General features: G+C 34.6%; 1 protein-coding gene across 7 annotated transcripts in view; it reads left to right on the top strand.

Moving 5' to 3' along the window:
* Positions 1–17,845: 17,845 nt before the first annotated feature.
* Positions 17,846–24,071, top strand: part of DGKB (diacylglycerol kinase beta) — a 407,361-nt gene continuing 401,135 nt past the window's right edge. For 4 of the 7 annotated variants that reach the window (XM_088052641.1, XM_088052640.1, XM_014248393.2 and 1 more), the window contains exon 1: positions 17,945–18,334. The gene's annotated coding sequence lies outside the window, so the exon portion shown is untranslated. Of the gene's footprint in view, positions 17,897–17,943; positions 18,335–24,071 lie in introns of those variants that run through there. The other 3 variants (XM_088052622.1, XM_088052624.1, XM_088052617.1) reach the window with 3 other exon arrangements.

Consider the following 24,071-nt stretch of genomic DNA (forward strand, 5'->3'; position numbering starts at 1 on the left):
TTCATTTGTTTTTCATTGATTACCTCTGTTGTCAGCTGACCATAGCAGTAGGGTTCAGATCAGTTTAAACATCCAGGATTTATAATGATTTCACCTGTTAAGAATGATAATACAATGCAAGGACACTTTCCCATACATCTATCGGGATGTCTAGAAATGAGAGTGAATGGAATTAAAGTAGCTTTATGGAAATCTTTTCTGGAACCCTTTTTTTAAGGGAATTTAGAGCTGCTCAACAGCAGTTTCTCTCTGAAAACCAGTACAATCAGACAATAAATGCTGAAGTTAGTCTTGTCTCCAGCAAAAAATATACTGAAGACATCTAAAAGTAATCAGCAAAATGCCTATTCTATATGTTAAAATACCTATAAATAACCTGGTATTTTGATCTTGAGATGTTTAGGAGGACTGATTTTATTTTTTAGTTTTTAATGCTGGAAGGTAAAATTGTATTTGAAAAAAAGTAACGAAAGCAAGACAAAGATTCAAAATAAATTTACATTGACCCATGTTTGTAAAAGCTTGTTAATTATTCTTCTTTTACTGAATTTGCACTCTGGCTATGGAACATACATAATTTCTGAGACACTTAACCATTGCATTTAAATGAACAGGGGCTGAGTCATTGACTAGTAGTCCAAAACAAGATATTTGATTGAACATGTTTCTCTTCACCTGATTTTTTCTTCAGGTAGGAAACTAATGGGACCTTTACAAATCCTGTCCCAAATTTCTTAATACAAATTATTGCTGAGAAATACCATGCTTCAGTGTCTGCTTGGGGATATGTTTTTTTCAGCTTTCCTAACTCTTGCATGTGAGAGGAGATCCCTTATCTTTCCTGGCTGATGCAGTTGGAAGAGAGCTGTATTCACATTCTCCAGCTACAGAAGTTTTCTCTTTTGCCCTTTTTGTAAGGAGCTTAAGATCACATTGTTTATCTATTAATGCATTTTCTTTAATATAATCTTTATTGTATTTTCCCATGAAAGTGGTGAGCCACTCATTTTCTTTAGTGAGTAATTTAGTCATTTGTTATATACATAAATAATATTTCATAAGATGAATTCACATTACCAAAAAAAAACCCCAAAAACAAACAAACAAAAAACCACAAAAAACAAAAAAAGGAAAAAACAAAAAAAAACAAAGAAACTTTTTTCAAAATCATTAAATAGACAGTAATTTTCTAACTTGCTGTATGGTGTCAGTGCAGTCATCATCATGGAAAATGTATTGTTTGTGCTCCTTACAAACTGCTATTTAAAACTACTTTTCTCTTTTCTACATGGATTCCACTTTTATAAATTTCCCTAAATGTGTCCCTATATTCAAGCTTTTATAAATTCACATACAGAGGTCTTTTAGCAGCTTTTGGTTTTTCAGCTGGATATCAGACAGTAATAGAGCACACTTGGCTCTCAATAACCATACTTCTAGAAATTCTTTGTGTTTGTGGTTGGTTTTTTGTTTTGTTTTGTTTTGTTTGGTGTTGTTTTTTTTTAATTCTTCCATCATATTTGAAAGTTATTGTGCCTTTCACATTGCAAAAACTGATTCCAGCTCTGTAGGGAGACAAAACTGAGAGACAATGAGAAGGATGAATGCAACAAAGTGAACACACTGTCTTTATCTTCACTTGTGCTATTATAAACACTTCAGAGAAACATCCAGATATTTTTCTTAACAGATAGAGGATTCCTTGTTTTATATGTGGCTGTATCCCACCAGTCCCCACCTTGGTATTTTAGCCTAGTTCAGATAAGTGGGGGCACGATCATACCACTGCCAGATAGTAGTCCCTAGAGAAACTGAAGGGAAGATCTATTCAAATAATTGCTTTTTTGATTCAGTGGCTGGTCCAAAAATGTTGCATGGTGAAGAAGGATAAGGTTATAGTTGTAGTAGGGTATTTTTTTCAGATAGAGTGGGAATATTTGCTTTTATTGGGGTAATTTCTAATATACTTCAGAAGTTAAGAACAGTTGAGAAATAAAAGCATACTTAAGTTGAAATACTTCCTTTTGAAAATGTCAAATGAAAGAAAAATATTATTTTAAACTCACCTGCCTACTTGGCTTATTTTTTTTCCCTTTCCCTCACCATTTTTTTTCAACTTTGAATTTGTTGAAACTATACCGAAATTCAGGAAATGGATTTTCTTAGAAAAGTTATTAATTCCAACTGGTTTTGCTTATAGTGTTGGAAGCTAGTTGGCTGAATCATCCATGGATGAAATGATGAAAGTGACTTTACTTCCTTCATTATGTTGTCAAAGATATTGTAGATGGATTTAGTGACATACGTAATATCCTGTACTACAAAAATGGGTATACAGTGATGTACTCCTAAATACTCTAATTCTAACATTATCCCATTTTGCAACATGCACTTTTTTCCTACATTTGCACTCGTGTTTTATGTAGTCAAGAACAATAAGTCACTCTCTCTTATAACTATGAAATGCCTATGAGTAAGTGCTAAATGTTCAGCATTTCAGAAGGAAAATATTTTCATTGAAGCAGATGCTTCTCAGATTCTTCAGGAGCCTAAAACATTTCCTGAAAGTGTTGCTACTCCCCACAGGGTTAGTAAAAACTTCACAAAACAAATTACTTCTTTGAAATGGATATTACTACCAGTATTATTTTCTGTGCAACACAGTAAAATAAAATTACCTGCTATATGAAATGAGTAATTAGTGTACAGAAGACATTTATTTCTTCAAAGTAAATGTTCTGTTACAATCATAAAAATGGCTCTGATGTTCATTAGCTTGCTTGTGTGAACATCTGATTAATTACTTTCATCACATCAACCTTCCTACTATGGCTTTGATATTTACTAATGATTCAGGTTTTTTTAATTTCATAAGTGTCTGAGGAAGTACTAGAATATGAGACCCTATCAGTTATATTTGGAAAATTTCATTGAAATTAAACTTATTAAGTAATCATTCAGCATAATCTTACATCTTACATTCTTGTGACATGTAACTGATTGATCTCATAATGGGTACTGGATCCTTACGAGTTACAACCCATTGAAACAATTCCCACAAAGATATAATATTTAATTAACTGAAAAGTAAGTGCATTTTTTTACAGAATTAAACATGTGACATAAAGCATTTCAAAAATAAATAAATTAAAGTCAAATTATGAATTAGAGAGCCAAAACACATTATTATGTAAAAAGAAAAGGCTTAAAATATAAAAGCAATAAGGAAATAGTATAATAAGTTTTGTCACTATTCACTGTGATAGCTTTACTGAAGCTGTTGCCTGCAATATTAGCTAGTGATCCTCTATCAGACACACTGCATTAGTCACCTTTTTCAACCCCACAAAAATACTTGTAATAAACAGGTTGAAATATTAGAAACACCTCTCTTACAAACGGAAATGTTGATTTTACTGCCATCACTTGTCTTGGGTTGCAATGTAAGATGTAACCAAAACTATGTATTCTAATACCAGCTGTTAAAACTAGCTGGGGCAGTGTTTTTTATCTCTTCCACGACCCATCCTCCCTCCAGAGGGATATCTGCTGTTAGTGGGCCACTGAGTCTCACTGCATGACTGATAAAATTACATCATGCCATTGTGAGATGCTCCACCCAGGGGGAGGAGCCAAGCATTCCTACCTGGATATAATCTGAGGCTGTGGCATCACAGGCAGCCTTTCTCCAGTGGATTCCCAGAGGAAGACTGGACCCTTCCACACCACCAGACCTTCAGAGGAAAACTGCAGCCTTCTACAGAATCATTTCTTCAACAGAACCATGTCTGTCACTCCAGGAGAACTGCAGCCATCATTTAATTGACTGCTACCAGCACCCTGACCAAAAGGGTGTCAGGTTGTATTCTGACTCTCTCCATGGGTTGTTTTTTGTATTACTGCATTTTTTTTTTAATATCCTTAGTAAAGAACTGCTCTTCATATTCCCATATCTTTATCTGAAAGTCCCTTGATTTCAAGATTATAATAATTTGGAGAGAGCAGGGGGTGGTTTACATTTTTTCCATTTCAAGGGAGGTTTCTGCCTTCCTTAGCAGACGCTTGTCTTTTCAAACCGAGACATCACTGTAATTCAGTCACTAGATTCAGACTACTCCTTTCTTTTTAGACACCTTAGTTTAATGGAGAAAGGTTTCAGACCCATAAAGCCAACAGCCTTGAACTGTGAATTAAAACTGCTTTTGTATCTACTAGCATTGCATTTCTGAATATTATGATTCTGTTATATTAGAGTTCAACAATTAACAGCTTATACAGAGGCTTGAGTATAAGCTTCTGATATACCCTCAAAAACCTGTAGATATTTTCCTCCTTTCTCTTCTCTCTCCCTCCCCTCTTTCCTTTTCCTTTTCCATTTCCTTTTCCTTCTCTTTTTTCATTTTCTCTTTTCTCATTTTCTCAATGTTACTAGTAAAAGATGCTAAATTCTAACAGCAAAGGAGGAATTTTATGCCTGGACTTCTCTAGGGCCAGTGTTGATGCATTAATTACATTAATTGTAAATTGAAAATCCTAGTCCTTAACCGTCTGGGGCCTTATCCAAGGCTCACTGACGTCAATGGGAATGTTTCCACTGCCTCCATTTTGGCCCAGTTCCTAAATTTCTGTGGCAAAATATAATGCTCTGAAGTAAGCTGTCACAAAAGAAAACACGTACTGCAACTCTTCAAATCTCCAAATAGCAGAGTGTATACAGAATTCACAGTAAGAACTGTATTGTTGTTGTTCTGAGATGCTTAAGCTGAGAGAATTCTGCTGCTTTTACCTCCAGTCATGTATGTTCTGTATAGGAGAACAAATTCGCTTTAAAACTGTTCCATGATGCAGCTTCTTAGGCAATTCTAATGAGATTAACACTGAAAGGGTGATGAAATAATTCTTGTGCTTCTCAATAGTAAATTCAGTAGAAGAATTAACACAAATACTTCTCTGCTCAGTTGCCATAGAGCCATTTCACAAAAGTGAAGTGCAATTTTTCCCTCGCTGTTTCTGAGTAAAATGAGTCATGCAGTCAGAGAATTTAAGAATAACATGGATTATTAGTAGTGTAGCTTCCTGAGTACTATACTGTTCTATATAGAAATTGCTTATTGCCTTTTTTATTCACTGGAACTTTTTAACGATTCATCTGGATCTATGCTTTAAGTAACAAGGCTCCTTGCATTGATACTTGCAATCTAACACGGCTTGCCTGTTGCATCAGCAACCATTAATTAACAATAATTGTTCTGTGTTTAAAGATATAGCAGGAATACACTGAAAAGGTCATAAAAGATAATTACACCTCAGATAATATACATAATGATAGCTTGTTAATGTTTTAACATGAAGCTTACAAAAATGTAACCTGTTCAGCTCACTCTGTGACTACACTTGTATATTGTATGTATCTGGCTTTCAGGAAAGACAGAACAGATATTCATTTGGAAATGAAGCATATTGTGGTGAAAAAATTTGAGGTGAGACATTTTTGTCTGACATTATGACAGCTTTGAAAGACATGTACTAAAATTGGATCTGCCAATAAGTACAGGATTTGTCGCATTTCTTTCTACTTTGAAATTGCAGCCTTTTGGAGTCAGTGAGTAAAACATGATACCATAGTTAAGAAACTTGATATCCTCTGGGCTGGTAAAGAATAATTTAAAGAACTTCCAGCATTGTTTTATCCGCAGGAATGTTGTTTAACATAATTTAGCAGTTTGGGGAGGATAGCACCAAAAATGGGAAATGTTGCACAATGAGTTTGGGGGAAAAAAGCAAGGTTAGGCTCTAAAACTTCTGCATGATTTTGGAATCTGGCATAAGGCTCACTTTCTTTACAAATATAGACAGATGGAGTTCAAGAGCTAAACACTGCACATGATGACTTGGCATCATATTACACACAAGCTGTGACTCATGAGGTACTATGGGTAGTAATGTGAACCATTTTTATTAAAGTTAATTATTCTCCACTCACAGTATATGAAACTTTACAGTTTCAGAGCATGATTCACTCACTGCCTCGATTACGGTAAACCAAAAATGCAAGGTTTCATAAAAAGATCAATAATAGCAAATAAGGAGAGACAGTTCCCCCAAGAAAAGGTAAAATAACTCCTCAGATATTTTCTGTGAATATTTCCATTTTTTATTTTTTTTTCCATTTTAGGGAGTGGGTTTTTTGCAAGACTGTTCATTCACAGGCTGTGCAAGCTATATATAGCGATTTTACTGCTGCGATAACACCTCAGCAAACACATTTTTTTTGCACGTCTAAGCCCGTCTGGCCGATTTTAGACTACAAATAACTGCTGCAGCTGTTGGACGTGACCTGTTCATCTCCCACGCACTCTCATCTCAAAAGTGCAAACTCTTTTTCTGCAGAATTTCCCTGAGAAAAAGGCATCAGTTCATTTGAAATAGGGATCCAGTGCCCTAGAGAGGGATGTCACAGATATAGTAGAAAAGGGTTATGGTTATGGACCTTTGTTTCCATGAAATACCTCAAAATAGTATTTCATGTATCTAGTTGCTAATGGGAACAATATAAGTGCAGGTTTATAGCTTTCAGGCATGCTCCAGGAGCACTTAAGCATCTGTGGATTTAGAGTAGATCCTCACAACTGTGTTTTCAGAAATAATATGTGTCAGTGTGTTTTCATTCTGTGAGTAAGAATTTATAAGGGTCTGATAGTAGTGCAATAAAAAAAGGAAAAAACCAAATCTGAATATATAGGATACAGAAGTGCTTTTTTACATCGAGATGTTGATCCTTTTGTCAAATAAACAAACAAATACCCTTCAGAAAATAACTAAAAACAAGACTAGTTTACAGGGCAGGAATTTATTTGGGTCAATTAAATCAAAAGACGCTATGATTATCCATTTTGGTTTTTTTCACTTGTTCTTAAACTATGTGAGAAAACTAAGCTTTAAAACTAAGTCTTTTCAAATTTAAATGGAAAAGTACTTTTTAAATAATGGCTTAATGTTACTGAAAACTCATAGGCATTTAGGATGCCCTTTTGCCCTGGGAGAAGAAAAACCTGAATTCATACCAAATTCATTTTCTTTCTAACCAGCACAAGTGTATTGGCTTCTGTTTTTAAATCATGATGTAGGTGGTTACATCAAATATTATGGTCATATCCTTAAAAATAGAACTACAGGTAAATGTAAAACTTTCATTTGACAAGTAAACACTAAAATTCAAGCACAGATATAACAATTATAGATTCTGTAGATGTGAGTAATTATCTACAAATCTATAGACAATCAAATATGACAAGCCTCAAATTTTAGAGTAAAATATGCAGCATTGATGATACACTTATATTGATTTGCATTTGCAGGCTGTGTAAGTCAAACTACAGGAAAATCACTGCTGATTGTTTAAAGGCTTTTTGTTTTCAAGCTAGCTGCTAGCATACAAAATCAACTCTTGATTGCTCCTCTTGATGCTCCACTTGTATTTAATCTTTCGATGAACAGCAGTATACATGCTAAGTAATGTGGGGAAAGCACTTCAGTGTTCTGAAATGTGGGATTAAAAAAGAGTTACAGAAAACATTTGCCTGTTTTGTGGGATGACACAGTGATTTTGAAATCACAAGTCTTTTGGAGAGGATAGCAATATTTTATATGTCAATGTTGCTTTTATTCCCAAAGAGCTAAATATAAGAATATTATTTTCTCTGTAATGAGTTTTTGTCTTTCAATGAACTCAATTTATAAACAGTAATATAAGTCTTTGCTGAAAATTCTTCGTGGGTAAGATAGAAGAACCTTGAACATTTTTTTTATAATGTAGGTTGAACGAATGGAATAAAACTCAGGTGGCTTCATTTTATAATGTGAGACTCTGAAAAGGCAGTTTAAGAAGTGTCTAATTGTCTGAGTATCAGAGTCAATGCATTGGAGAGGATCTTTTGCATTTGCCTTCAAAAAAATAGCACAGATAGAATGGCAGTTTGGATATGTGATTGGAATGTCATTTGGATATAATTTTGAGTATTCCACATGAGATCCCTCTGTGGTTTTTAAACAAATCTAATTTTAAAGAAAATTTCTTCCCTCTCATAAGATTTCTTTTAAAATATAGTCTGAAGTCTTGTTTCACAATTGAATTACTGGTCAAGGTCTCAAAGGATAATGTTTTAAGAAACCTCTTTTACCTGATTGAAAACTGTTAGGTAAGCTCAGGTTTCTGTAAAACGAAGTAATTCTCATATAGGAACATTTTCCTAGTGAAATCTGAGGTTCACCTCAGGGGATAGGAGATTAATGTGAGATGAATGTAACTAGATAGATTTTAAAGAGGATTTCAAGGGTTAGTGTGAGAAGGAAAAAAAAATACTGCAATTTACAAGCAGAAGGTAAAACTGATCCAAGAATAAATTTAAAATACTCTTCTGGTGCAAATCAAGTGTTTCATGTCTTAAATGCTGGAGGATATACCATGATGGAAGTGAAAGGCTCAGTACGTCATGAGTCATCTGGGCTCCTGTCAAGAGCTTGAAGTGATGAAATGTGGCCACTGCTGAACTTTGGCACAGGAGCTTGTTTGTCACTGTCCATGGTGCTGTTGGACAGCGTCTGAACGTGTTGTCAACTGGGAGGATGGTAGTCATCACTGTTAAGAACAGCCATTCTTATTACCATTAATATGTTATGACAATAGTCTTCAAATAAATAATATATTCCCATCACAACATGTCATTCCCTTCCTTTTAAATCCTTTTGTGTCAAACATATTGCCAGACACATCTTTGATTTCTGTATATTCAAAACACTGTTTCTTTATGAAAATATCTTAAGATTTCAACTCAAATGCTTTTTAGGGTAACTATTTAACAAAAAGTTATGAATCTAATTAAATGTCTTTATTGACATTTAAAGTCTGTAATTTCCTTTAGAAAACATATTTTATCTCTCCCTGAGCAAAGAGAAGGTGAGAAGAGGTAGAACCATGGGTGTTTGGAACGGACTTAAGTACATGGAAACTGAAAAGAGGGAGTACACACAGGAGAAAGTGTAAAGATGAGAGGAAAAGGAGACAAAAGCTAAAATCAAGAGATGGCAACAGAGGAATGAAATGCTAGGAAAATAAAGAAAACAAGAAGAGTGCACTCCTCTGCCCAAGTACCAGGTTCTGCTAGTTCTAGTTTTTTCTAATGTATTTTTTCAGTAGCACCAATCTCAGTATCTCTTCACTCCCATCACCAGTCAGCACTACTCTCTGTGCCATGTTTTACTTGATACTTCTGGCCTTTTAAATTTTCTTCCTAGTCCATTCTACCATGTATTTCCTTAAGACAGGTTAACTCTTCATCAGAACTTCTTGCTATGTGACAAAGGTGGAGACATTTGCAAACAATAGACTTTCACTGAGTTTGGGCATGTTTGTTATATACACCAGTCACCATGCTCACATTGATGAAACAAATGAGAGATCATGTTCAGAAAATCCCAGAGTGAAATGGATATGTTGTCCAGAGAGCCTGGTATAGTGCTCTTGGGAATGATTTCTTGCTGCCCATCTGTTTTGTTTCCACATGGCAATTATAGCAAGTTTCTTTTGAGTGTCTGAATTCCTTCTAACTCTGCGAAAGAGACCAAACCTTTTAGCTCAGGGACTTTCTCAAATTCGATCAGATAATGAGATTTCAGTACAAGCTTGTGCTGGTTTTTCCAGCCTACAGACAAGTTCAGTTGTTCACGACTGTTGGAGATTGCTCATGTGTACATTTTTCTTTCTAAAATCTATCATTATTTCACTTTGAAATCTTGAGATATATCTTACTGATTTGATGGCTGAAAGCTAGTTTTATACCCTTTGTAATCCTCACTGTCTTATATCAATGAGCACTATCAAAACCAGCTTATTTCTTTTTCCCACAAGCCTAATTTTATGGTTTATGTCTTTTAGATGCAAATCTTGATGGCATTATGTTTTCTTTTAGGTTTTTAGAAGCAAGCAATTCAGAATGTGAAACATTTAGAGGCTTAAGGTTAGGTACATGACACATTTGTAAGATCTACTTTTCCTTTGAAACAGCTCAATTTTTATTAGATTTCAGGAAGCACTTGAAGCCATTTCAGCCCTACATAACAGCTGGATAGTACCTATAAAATCAGAAGATAAATGGAGCTGGTTCCAAATATTTCAAAATACATTTTGATATGAAATTGATCTTTCTAAAATTAAATTATTAAAATCTTGTAACCTTTCAAACATCTACAAGTACATGTAGAACAATAGCCTGTTTGAAAACCATGTATTGTTGAGAAATATATTTCCACCATTCCTTACTGGAAATCAGAGTTAAAGTCATCCCTGAAAATAACACCAGTAGTAAATTTAGGGGTTTTTTTGAATGTTCCTGTTTATTACTGATTTGAATATTTGTAAAAAATGCAAGGAAATTTATTGTTTGTAATTTGTGAGGGCAGAATATTTCAGAATTTGCAGACACTTTATGCTCCACTGAATAGTATTGCATTATATGCTGTGTAATTGTGACATGAATCAAGCCATGAAGTGTGGCAGTAATAAAAATTTGTTACTGTATTGTCCATTTTGTATTGCAGTGTTCAGTCTCAGAGGTTCTCATTATAGAAACAAAAGATCTGTTTTGCCTGCCATTTAGCCTTCCAAAATTCTGAATTTTAAAAAAAAGCTGCTAAACAATAGACAGGTTTTTTTGAGGTTAGGTAGCCCAGATGGTAGCCAGTACTGAGTTACGGCTGTTTTCTTAAGTATCAAAGTGAAGGCTGGAAGGACAAAAAGAATACTGTTTGTTAAACATTTTACAGTCTTGTGAGACATTCAAAAGACAGACACACCTAACACATTTGACATCATCAGGGGAAGTGGAAAATGTGATAAAAAAATTGTGTCTGAGAAAGTGGAGACATTGTGGTGTTTACCTTCATTCTTCACAAGAAAACATGATTTGGGAGCATTTTGTATAAATTCTAAAGAAATGCTGGATTTTGCTTTACTACTTTATTCTTAGAACAGTTACTTTTCTACAAGGACACAAAGTTAGCTGCAACTCAGCAGAATGCCTATATTATTAAGGACCAAGTTCTCACTCCTTTTTATTCCCCAGAGTTATTTGTTGATTTAGTGGAAATAATGACATTTTTTTCATTATCCAGAATTCAACCCACCCAGAGGTTATCTGTCACTCACCAAGTGATTCCAGAGGACATAACTGCAGTGTTATGTTTTGATTCTGTCTCTGACAATGAGAAGGATGGGAATGGGGTGACAAGAAAAACTGTGAAGAGCATCAAAAATGATAAAAGAATAAATATAAATGCTGTTTGAATCTGGACAAAGTAGCCTGCAGTGAGGTAGAAATCATGAGATTCCTAGTTATCATGCCTGATGAAGCTGTCCTTGCCAGCACATATAAAGGTGCTTCCAGATGAGCCAGGCATTTCAGTGTAGAGAGGAATATCACAGCAAAAGTGAATTTGATCAGCCCACACCTGGGTACCATCAGATAAGAAAAGAAGAAAAATATGGGAAGAAAAGGGAGAGGGGAAATTGCTGAAAGAAAAAAAATAGACTAGAAATCTGGCTGGGCTGTAATTTATGGCTATTCTAAAGGAACATTAGTTTTAATAATAACTGTCAGAAGCCTTTTGTGTACCTATGTAGTTCAAATCTGAAATTATAACTGAAGCTGAAGAAAAACTGAATGTGGCTTGAGTGCATGTTTCAAGAGGAAAATTTTCTCCAGTTTCTGCTGCAGTTAAGGTGCTACCTGATTTACCCCACCTTAGCTCTAGCTCCTTCACATGAAATACTTGGATTATTTTTATTCTCAGACGCTTGACAGCTCTTCTGAGAGGAAAAAAAAAAAATAAAGAAGAAAACAAATTTTCAAGTGAAACCTCTTCAACCTGAAGGCACCAGTAGTTTTACATTTAATTCAGTGTCAGATGTGAATTGATCTTTTTTATTAGTTGGTGAAAAGAGAATCAAAACTAGGGTTTTGTGCATGAAAAGAATAATTCACTGGTTCATGGAATTTACATGAAGAATTCCAGGTACTTTGGAGATTGAACATGAAAGGAGTTGAATGTAAAGTTTGATAGTGCATTATCCCATTCATATGTTCTTTTCTATGGGAATTGATAGCTGCTGACTATAAAAAACCCTTGGCTTTACATGATCTGATTGTATAACTGAAGACTTTTTGTCTTCTTTCCAGTGTATTATCCCATTTTATCCAGAGTGAAGTTGTGCTCTGCAGTGCTTTAACATTGCCTCCCATAACAGCTCATGGGCAGATACACAATTTCTGTCAGTCCTACCTTGAATTTCAGTCATAATTTTACATAATTAAGAAAGTTATGCTTTAAATGTGAATTGCTCCATGTTCAGAATTAAAGGATCAGAAAATTTTATTATTCCTCAAATATCAAGTGTTAGTGCAGGATTATGAAGATGCTTACTGCAAAGTGCCTCTTTAATTGAATGATCAATAACCTTTATTATTTATTGATTTATATTTGCATTTGTATGTTGTTTATGTATGTTAGCATTTCTGGGAAGCAATGAGAGTTTCATATATATTTTAAGGTGCAAGAGACATCTGAATTCTAGAGAGAAAGTATGCTTAACCACTTACTCGATTTACCATTTTCATACTACAAGCCCAGATGTCTGTGTTTGACAAGAAAAATGTATTCCTGCTTGGCAATAAAACACAATAGATTAATTTGGATACTTGATGGCATATTTGTTAACCTTAAAAAAAGTCTTTTTTCTAGCTGAGCAGATGTCCTGTGCATGTAGCATGAAATAAACAAGATAAATATATTTTGTCTGTTTAACTTAATCATTGTTTCTTCTGTGGAGATTAAGTTTGATTCATGCTCAGAACCAAAGGTGACCTAACCGTTCTTCAAGTATTTTCTTCTATATACCACAAAATCATTAAATCTTCAGTTTCTAGTAAAGCAAAATTGTCCAAACATAACTGGATGTAAGTGAACAACTGAAGACCTGTAAATTTGTTTCAGTCAGGAGCTAATTTCAGCCTTCTGCTACCAAAGTAACAATGTGGGGAGGAGAAAAGTACTTATGTAATAATAATAATAATAATATATTTATATAAATAATATGTTTTTATTGTCTCTCATTCCCCTGTTAGGAATCACAGTCATGAGAATGTTATCAAACTGATGATGCTTCATTAACAAAATGGAATTTTAAGAAAATCTTTAAACTCTATCTCTGCCTTATCTTCCCACTGTGAAAGGACTCAGAAGCTGGCTAATTTCCAAGAGACACTTAAGCAAAGTGTACATGAGTAAGCAACTACTGAGCAAGTAACTTCTGTACTGTGCTGCTTTGAGTGGCAGAAGTGCCCTTGTTAAAGCAGGAGACAGAAAAGGTCTGTAATGCAGAACTCTGAAATTCTTTCTGTGGTATCATATCATAGCAAACTTTACAATGCATGGGTAAATGATCAACCTAATTACATTTCTTGTATCCATCATAGAAGTCTCATTATTTCCATCTCTTCCCCCATCTGTCTCTGCCCATCTGTTTTCTCTTATGGTTGCCCTGTAAGGTCTTTGAGACTGGGGTTGTTTTTTATATCCATGTAAAATATCTAAGGGGATCCTGCTTTACAATAAGGAATTATAACCAAAGTGATACAATAAATATTTCATAACCAAACTTGCATATGTAAGAAGCTGGGCTATCAGTAAACTGTAAACGTTTGAAGACCTGAAAATGACAGATTTCAAGCAAATCAAGGGATCCTCTTTAGCATATAGAAAACTTGTGATTCTGTTTAACCTGTCTTAATCACCTCTGTATTTTTTCTTATGTCAGAAATGTACAATTCAGCACATAATTTTTCTATCTGCAAGCCTATCAGAGTCAGGATTGTCACAGAATTGTAGTATTATTGTCATCAAGCATTGCTTCAGGACACATGGAGTGCACAGAAAGCATGGAATGCCCCTTTGGGATTTCTACTGAGTCTCCTGGCTATGTCTTTTTGCAGCATTCTTGGTAGGGTGTATTTCCAAGGACATGCAGCCCTCTTTAGTTTTTTTTTTTTCATCAAGAGATGTAATTTCTACTCCTTGTCTCAGCAGATCAGGATTCTGCCTTAAGTCTAGAAGAGTTTCTCTCTCCTAATTTGTGATTATTTTGGTTTCACTGTGACACAAAGGAGTTAGATCAGTCCAAGCAACAGTCTATTTTCCCCTAGAATATTCTTATTTAAAGAAATAGTGATGTGGAATTCTTAGAGCAGCACAGATATTAGAAATAAAATACCTGTGGCATAGAATTGTTAAAAATGGTAGAAATACCAAGTTGCAACTGTGTTGATGGAGACAACAGCATGCAAGGCTATTTTTTACACATATATCTATTTTTCATAATTAAATTATTTATGTAATAAATGTAAACTGGGTATTTAGGATTAAACTATGCTCTCTTCTAGCTCATCCTTTGTTGATTTTTTTGTGTGCATATGATTTCATAAGGTTAAAAAATCTAGGTGACACATAGAATTTTTGATTTTAGGATTTGCAGCATCTGTGCCACCTGCCTCTGTATGTATGCTTATTTGTAAGTACTATAGCAACACTCCTCACTTGTCTGGTTAGAAATTCACATTTCCCCTTACATGAGTTTCACACACATTTTCTTTAAAATTTCAGTAATATAAAACGTGCCAGAGGAAAAATTTAGGGGTTCATAACAGAAGCAAGAACAATTGGAGTTGTGAATTTATAACAGAGGCAAACTTGTAGATAACTTTAAAGCCTGACTAACTGAAAACCAGATTGTGGAACAGTAAACAAGAAATTCACAGCAAAGTAATTTTTCTTAGTTTACCCTTTGGTGCAAGGTATTTATAACAAGCCAAATTACCTCACTTTTTGCTTTAAGTTGGGCATGTCCATAAGAACTCTTTTCATCCTTTCTTCAGTAATCAAAATATGTTGCATGCCCAAGCCCCTGCTCTCTAATGCTGTTGACATTTAGTGACTACTAATGGTAATTCTCTGGTTGTAGCAATTGGAAGTATTTTTTTAACTTTGTCTGAGAACAACATATCTATAATTTCTTTATTACATAGCAATTCCATGAAAACTCCATGTCAAAATGTGCTTTGTTGAACCTCTGGAAAGATCCAACATATATTTCTAATCTTCAATGTATGAGTTGTTTCTATAAGAAGCACAGGAGAGGTTTCTCTCAACTGCTTCCTCAAGTGGAGTGATGCCTTCCATGAGGTACATTAAAGCCCTGATCCCCGGGTATTACAGTATAGAACATGCCCTCTTGTATTTTCCTTTCCACTCTGGTTTTCCTCCCAGTGAAAAGCAGCATGCACTCAGCAGTGCTTCACACCCACCTTTGCTTCAATAAGCAGAGAGTACAAGGCAACAATTCAGACAGCAGGGATTCAACTCACAGGGATTCCTTGACACTTAGTACGTAGTGAGATGTTCTGCCTTTCCCACTTCTGTCTTGGAAGCCTTTAAGTGCCTTCAGTTATATAAAATTTAAAAACTACTCTAACCAAGAAAGGATTCTAGCCAGACATTGCTTCAAACATGCAACATAAAATATTTCCAGGCAGTGCCCAGAAAAAAAACAGTTGTAGCTCCTGAAGGAGACAAGAAATGATTTTGTTAGCATCTTTTAAAATTACAAGGAGCAATGTATGTATGGTATAGTCAGAAAAAAAAAAAAAAAAAATTCAATTATTTCTAGAAAATTTTAATCTGAGGGTATTTAGAGTCATAAAAGAGGATTTTATCCATTCCCAGTTTGGTATACATGAATACGGTAAATAAGTGAAAATGGGGATACAACAAAGGGACAATTTGCTGTATGTGTGGAAGTGACAGATCATTATATTGAAGAGAACTTTCTTAGTAATATAAAATAGGGGAAATAGATTAAAAATTTTTGATACACAGATTTCACCACTGTCCCCAAACTCTGATCAGAAAATATATTTATTATATATTTAAAACAAGAAAGTGACCTAATAACCTGAGATATTTCTTTGAACGGGTCACACTGTTTCAGATGGGTCTTTATAGTGCATATGGGATTCTATTTCCATGTATCATCCACCTGCTTTTCCATAAATATGTAGGAAGTAAATTATAATGGTCATATTTGATGGAGAAAAAAACAGAACAAAAACAAATGAAAAAAAATAAACCCAAATCCCCAAACCAAACAGTAGAATACCTGAGTTTTAATATAATTATAAAATATTTATGCTTTATTCCATTTATATTTTATTCCATTTTCTTCTTTATATTCCATGTAAATGCAAGATATCAAATGGTGAGCTGTACTTTTCAGAAAGAAAAATACAGCTATATTTAGGCATGTGTATTTTTTACTTAGATGCTTGTAAAGAAAACCCTCAAACATCATTTTAATTCTTCTTTAAGAAAGAGAGGCAGAACTAAAAACTATAATTTCCTACCTTTTATGTTTTTTTGCTTGCTTTAATTTTAGAATAGGAATTTTTTCCTGCCATTCTCATTCAGGCGAATTTTCTGCTTATAAATAATGGTATAGAAGTGATTAAGGATAAAATAAGCAACTTTAAATTATTCTTTCTTTATCTTGCTCTCTGGAACTCTGTGATCTGTGTAACTGCATGCTATCCTTGTTAATCATGAGGGAGGCTAACTGGAGTGACTCAAAAGGAACCAACCCTGTAATAATTAATGCAAGATTCTGAAGACATAAACTAATTGTGAATAGTTAATTTCACTTCAGTTCATGATTTGTTGATGAATAATCATGAATTATCTGGAATTAATTAGCTGATTAATGTTTATGAGTGACTATTGCCTTTGTATGTTTCATGATTTCATGTCTGCTTAGACTACTTCAGAGGAAGAAAAAAGACATGAAAATGTGAAGAGGAATGCTGAAGAAAGATGGATCACAAAGATTAGTGCTTGCTTGCAGAATGTTATTTCAGAAGTGACAAAAGGTTAGCAGTGTATCAGTTCATTTTTCTGAGGTGATTATGTGAAAAGAAATAAAAAAAGTAGGCCATAGTAGGCCATAGAATTCACAACCACAGAAAACCTCAGCTCAGTGCCCTGATTATTAATTTATTTGTACCTTTACAAATTTTAATTGAATAATCTATCATCAAAACTTTATTGAATGTATGGCAGCAATTGTAAAATTAAAAGAAAAGGTTTCAAGGATGTGAAATTGAATTTCTAGGAGACGAACTACTATTGATGTAAGGTACATCTATGTGTCATTCATATCAGGGAAATACTATTTGTTTGGAATTATACTAAACAATTCACATATTTTCATGTCATATACTTGTAAATACTTTTTAAACGTGTTTTTGAAAAATTCTGCAATTTTTTCCATCGCATAAATGTTTTCTTTAATTACATAGAAATATGTAAATCCTTTTAACAGCAGTTAAGGGCACAAAATCTTACATAGGTTTACATTTCATAGGTCATCTGGCTGCACATCCTCTAAGAAAATGGAAACAAAGTCTAATCCCCCAACAATTTAAATTATTATTTTGTGTTCTCACAAAATGTTGATTCATGAGATGAAATATTAAATCACTCTGATGAAAGCTTAAATTAACTTTAAAAGTGTTTTTCACACAAAGCCATGAGAAATTAAGTTTGATACCTCAGGATCTGCAAAAAACTGTATATTGTGTTCCTAAGCCAATGGACTCTTTCTTTCAGAAGGACAGGATAGCAGGATTAATGAAGAGCTTAATGATCTCCTGCTGCGATGATGAGTCCAGGAAGTAGCTGCTGTAAAAGGAGATTTTCTGGTACCAGCTGAGGAGCATTTGTGGAGGAGTCATGGAGGGTATTTTTGTGGGGTGGGCAGTTGACTTAGGAAGGTCATAGGGAAGAGGAAAGAGTGGTTGCTAATGTCTAATTTAGATTTTGATCTTTTCAGAGAGAGGAGGTGTATGGACTGATTCAGATTTCTTCTGAAGGCAAGCAGTGACAAGGAAGTCAGAAGTTAAGGTATCCTAGATTTCTGTATAACCAAGAGTTATCTGTAACTTCCTGCCTCACCCGAGGACACTGGGACAGAAGAGTTATTCAAAGCAGTATGCCAGAGGTGACCTAGGGCCCACTGTGTCTCCTTCAGATAGTGATATTCCCAGATATTCCTCAAACCAGGGTACAGAGTCTCCTACTGGTGGGATCATGGATTTATACCTATCTGATGGTTTTGGATGTGACCAGCAGCTGCAGATCTCAAGAAGATATGTGGTGCATCTTTTGCAAAGATCAGGTACTGTTGCTGCAGTTTAACTATGATAAATAAAAAGACCCACTGACATTAACTGAGCAGTGCAAAAGTCTTGTGGGTACTGACTCTTTTTCTGCCTGCATACCAGAGTTTGAAGAGCTTTCTCACAACTCGCAATTACTGTCTAAATTGGCAATTTTAAAATTTTATTTTTTTGGGGTGGGAGGTTAAGTTTTTTTTCCTTCTTCTAAAACATAGAGAAAAAGAAAAAAATATAATCCATTTAACTTAAATTTCAGTATATAAAGATCTGTAAAATAATTTTTAATTAATTTATAATGAAAATAATGTTGCACTAAAAATAGTTGAAACTAAATACCTAGTTGTATTTTTTTAATAAATACTTATATATATAGTATATCTTGAGCACTTATTAACTCATATTTTACTGATGTCCTAAGTTAGTTTCAAAGTTGTCTTTAAAGACAGCTGAAATTTAAAGACTTATACATATATATATATATATATATATATATATATATATATATATATATATATACTATAACCTGTAGAACATTGCTTTTGGGTTAGGTTTCTTATAGGTGAAATTAGTTCTCATTTTATAGCTAGAATTCATAGAGGTAATGAAAAATTGAGACAAATTTTGAGGTTAGAAAATGAGGACAGTAGAATCTGTGGGTAAAGGACCATCTAGTCATTTGGTAAGCTAAATATCACTTTAGGTAATTTAGTCCAGCTCAAGTTTAAGAGTCTCTGTTCCTGGCCCAGAATTTAAAGGACTTGAACACTTGAGGTTGTAGTTAGAGGCTTAGCAGTGCTTCAGAATCTTATTTGCAGTTATTTGTAAAAACTCCATCAGGTAGAATAAACTCACCAAAGTGTTTGCATTGTGTAGCTAACCCCTGGGGAAAACCCCTTTGAAGAGAGGATGGCTACAGGAGGACTAAAAGAAGGCTTAAGGAGGAGAGCTTCAAAGGAGCTTTTCTTTTCCACTGTAACAATACTTCTGAAGTAATTAAGTTATGTACTAGCAGAAAAATAGGCATAGGCTGTGAAAATTGCTTATTGCCCCGTTTGTATCTGCCTTTTTTTCTATCTTTGGCACCTTTCTTATACCTTTTCTTTATCGAATATATTTATTTCTTTTTTCCTGAGGTTGCAAACGCTGTGTCACAGACTGGTCTCTTTATAGTTGTATGCTGCAAATTTAATATGATTTGAATGATACTCTAGAGGTCAGTTCAAACACATTTGAGAAAAAAGCTGTCAAAAGTTGTTTTCTTGTCTTCCTAAAATTCAACCTTCTGGAATATTGATTTGAATACAATTATTCTTGAGTACATTTGTCACAGAAGAATTTGCTTTTCTTTTTCTTAACTAGTACCTCCTGGTAAATGGTGCATGTGTAACTGATCAGTCACCTGTCACGATTTTCCACTGTGGTTTGGGGTTTCTTCGTTAGCTTTTTTTGTTTGGTTGGTTTGGTTTTGTTGCTTTTTTGTTTTCTCTAGTCAGGGAATTGGTGTGAACTGAGTCCAAGTGGGTGGAGGTCTCAGGTGAAATGGGGGCAGTTGAAACCTTGTTGGTGCACTCAAGGCCTTGGCAAAAGGTTCAAATAAATATTTATGATAGCAATTGCAGTAACACTGAAATGCTACAAGTATCTCTCCACAGCCACTCCCTGGTCAAGGTTTCCATGTTATTTTTGGTCTGTAGTGTAGCTCCTCTACTGGTGAGAGGCTACAGAGGGAAAATGTACTGTCATGTGCTAAGCAATGTCTTTACTGAGGTAGTAGCTACAACAGCCTGAGGACACAAATATACATTTGGCTCAATATGTATAATAAGTATTTTAGCCCAGGTGTCTGTGATGTCCAGATGGCACAGGAAAAAAAAAAGGGGAAAAAAGAAATCAAACAGGGAAAAAATATAATGTAGCTTTGGATTGAAGGAACTTCCAGATATGGCTTCAACAGAACGAGATAAACATGAAAAAATGAAGGAATATACATACAGAGAGCATGTGTGAGGAGTATAGCTTGTGTAGCGCAAATATAGTTATCACAAGCAGAACAATGTTGTATCTGGGTATTTTGCTTATTTAAACTACTTAGGATTGTGAAAAGGCACAATTCTCTAGTGCAAAAATAGCATTCTAGTAATTTTCTCCTGACTTGACACTAGCATTCTCATGCCCCCAAGAATCAATAACACAATGTCCAGCAGAGAGGGAATGTTACTGAATATTATCTGTCTGAGGCTCAGACTTGTCTCTATCTCCTTTAGATAAATTAATAGCCTGTCTCATATTTCCTTCTGTAACTGCAGAGTGCAATTGGAATTCAACACAAACTTACTGTGAAGGTGCTGCTGATTGTTACAGGTTTCCAGCCTGAGGGAAAGACACTATCTTATTCAAATGAAGACCTTATCCTTGTCACCTCGTTTGCCAGCAGCTGAACTTTCTTGTGAAACAGGGAAGTGTATCCTTCTGTTAGTTTAAATTGGTACATATGTCTGCCCGCTTTTTAAAAGGAATTTCATGCTGAGAATACATGCTGAAAATGCTCATAAATTTCAGTGGCTTGCTGGGCAGGGTGAAGATGTTAAATTTAACTTATTTCAAATATTTTCAAGACTTTGGCCCTCCAAAATATTAGACAGCAGAGATAATGTAACATTAACTACTGTTAGGGCAGCTAATATTTTGTATTGTGTGGCTTCTTTATATATCTGTATAACTTCAACTTAGCAATACTTCTTGTGAAATTTAAGGATAGTTCCTCAGTGTGAGACCTACAGAATATTCCTAAGCTATCAGTGATCTTCAACGTTGTGTACATATGTAGCTAGGAATATATAATGTTGATTGTTGACTTTTTTCTGAAAGTCTCCTCCTCTGAGGAAGTGTCTTTAGTAGTGCTTAGTAGCCTGTGTTGTCACTCTTAGGGTGGAAGGCAGATATTGATGCAACACTAATGAAATTAGATGAATTCTTCTGAAACACACTAAAGTTAGTTAATTTTATAAACTGAGACTCTGTTAGGGGTCACCAAGATTTTTAATAATACATTAGAATTCTAAGTGTCTGAATTTAAATTCTACTGGAATTATATAAAATGCTTTAAAAGTACAGTCTTAAACATAGAGGTCATTATTTTCTGCAGGGATTTCTCAAAGGGGATTAAAGATTGAATCTGTTTTACTCCTTGTTTTACAAGATACTTGATCACCTGCTACTAACTGAAACTTCACTTACTTTGTAAAGGCCTGGAGAAATGCTTAATTTTAAGTGTGGTTTAGGTTTTGCTCTTGTTTGATAGGGATTTGTGACTGTTATTCCATTATTGGCATCTCCTTTTCTCTTAAGTATCCCAGGAAATTGGCTAAAAAGAAAACAAGCAGAGTATGATGACAAAGGAAGAGAAGGTGAGCTATAGGGAAAAGCAATGAGTATTTTTCCCTGTTTAAGGACTGTAAATTATTAGATGTTTGGGGGTTTTTTTATGCAGCAAATACTAGAAACACTGAATTTTCTTAAGTACATCAGTAGAAATGCTGATAACAGAAAAGAAAATGTTATCTTGTTTATTCTGGGTATATATGATAGAGAAATGCAAAAAAAAAAAGAGAAGTATATAAATAAAGTTTAGCAGGGAGCAGAAATTGTTAAAGAAACATAAAAGCGATAGTAAAGTCATATTTGAGTTGGAAATGGGGTCAACTTGTCACAAGCAAATCTGGTTTCTTAATTTTTGCTGCCAAAGTCTTTCACTAGAAAAGTTTTGGTTTGTTTTCTAAAATTATCTTCATGCCACCTCTTCAAACTCCTACTCCCTAACCCTCACTCCTGGAGTGAAATGAAATTAACCACTCTAAAGAGGAAAGTAGTGGAAAGCACAGCAAAATGACAACAGTCTTGATGAAGAAGAATCATATGGTGTGCCCAGACAGTGTTTAGCTTGATGGAAGATTACACAATAAAGCCTTTGCCCTCTAGTTTTAAACTTGCTGTTTTGATGTCAGTGTAGTGTCTGCTTTCTGGAAAGCATAAAGCACAGTTTTTTATTAGTTTGTCTTTACTGGGCTTGTTATTAGAGGCTATCATTCTGCAGCACATAAATTGCATGTGTGGCTGCAGAATAATAAAATTACTTTAATTCATTAGATTACAAATCTCTCAGAAGAAATAGCACTGGTATTTTCCAGCATCTGCAGTTCAGATAACATTTAGTTTTTACTGGTCCAACAGTACAACTTTAGCTTGAGGCTTGATTTCTGCCGGATGCACTCGGCTGATTGCACAATATAGGAAAAGTAAAAATTTTTTATCCTTCAGTATACATTACCAGTGACTCTTCTGAGAGGAAGCATAGTGCGAAGGGAGAGTTCTATTTAGCAGACATTACTGGTGCTAAGAAGAATGAAAAATAAATACTAATGTTAAATTTGGTTTACTTAAATACTTGGTTTTCAAAGCCGTGTGAAACATGCAAAGCACTTTGAGTGCCAGGGGGTCCATGAAGATGAATCTTAAAATAGACTGTAAGCAAGCAGTGTAACCACTTTATCAGTTTAAACTGGAAATAATCAAAGTTAATAAGAGATGAAGCAGGCTTTGCTTTTGTATTCCAGAGATTTGAAAGAGACTCTGTATGTCTAAATATGTACTGAATTACCTAAAAGGAGAAGAGGAGGCTATCCAAATATGCTTTATTTTTCTTCTCCCTCTACCTGAAGTACCAGCAGGAGTTAACCTGAATTTCTGTTAATGCCTTGACCTATGGACTGCGTGATACTTGTCTCTTGACTACTACGGACACTGGAAATTCTTTATAAAATTACATTAGAAAACAACAGAAAAAAAACCCATAAAAGAAGTTTTGTTTTCATTCTTTTAATAAGAAAATGTTGCTAAATACAAACATCTTTTCCTCTGGGTGTTTCTGAATGCCAAATAACTTCAGACAGACAGTTACTTAGAAAGTTTTGCTATATAAGCAGTATCCTCGTATAAGCTATTGATAATGCAGGGAAAATATCTTACTATGCTGAAGCAGAATGTTGAAATAATTAATGCTGAAAACAGTCTACTTCATCCTAGAAAGAACAGGGGATATGGAAGAATTATGATTCACCATGTGAAAACACTCAATTCTCCTTTATAAATACAATAGCTCATAGGTTCCAGGTAGTTCATTGTACAGTTGTTGCAGAATTCAAATCAATCACACAAACTGTAACTGGGTTAAATTCAATATATACAAATATATAAACAATAGATAAAATTTTCCTTCACTGTAAAACTTTGTGGCATCATGAGTTTTAATCTAATTATTTCCTTGATTATTTTCACAAAATACTGCCATTAGGCTCACCAGAAAAGAGCTTCACTCCTTGATGGTGGCCCTGGAGAATTAATTGGAAGTACCTTTTTGCAGACAAGTTAGTGTGTCATCTTTAATGTTAATTTGAAAACCCTGTGGGATGACAGAAGACCAGAATAAAATTCTGGTTGTGACGTGAGAAATTACCGTTTTTTTGTCTTCATATAATGGGCAATAAAGGCATGAGGAATCCTGGATTGCAGTACCTGGCAGCAGCTACCTTGGCCTTTGCTCAAACCAAGAGAAAGGCCTGTGACTTTCCCACATGTGTGTGTGCCATGGCTAATCACAGCTGCTTGTAACGTCAAAATACGGGGATAAGCCTTTATGAAAAATGCTCTTGCCTTCAGTGAGCGTTTATATGGCAGAAT

The sequence above is a fragment of the Pseudopodoces humilis genome, chromosome 1, assembly GCF_049639895.1.
Source record: "Pseudopodoces humilis isolate 2021_Gansu_Grassland_sample_001 chromosome 1, ASM4963989v1, whole genome shotgun sequence".
In the NCBI taxonomy this organism is placed as follows: Eukaryota; Metazoa; Chordata; class Aves; order Passeriformes; family Paridae; genus Pseudopodoces; species Pseudopodoces humilis.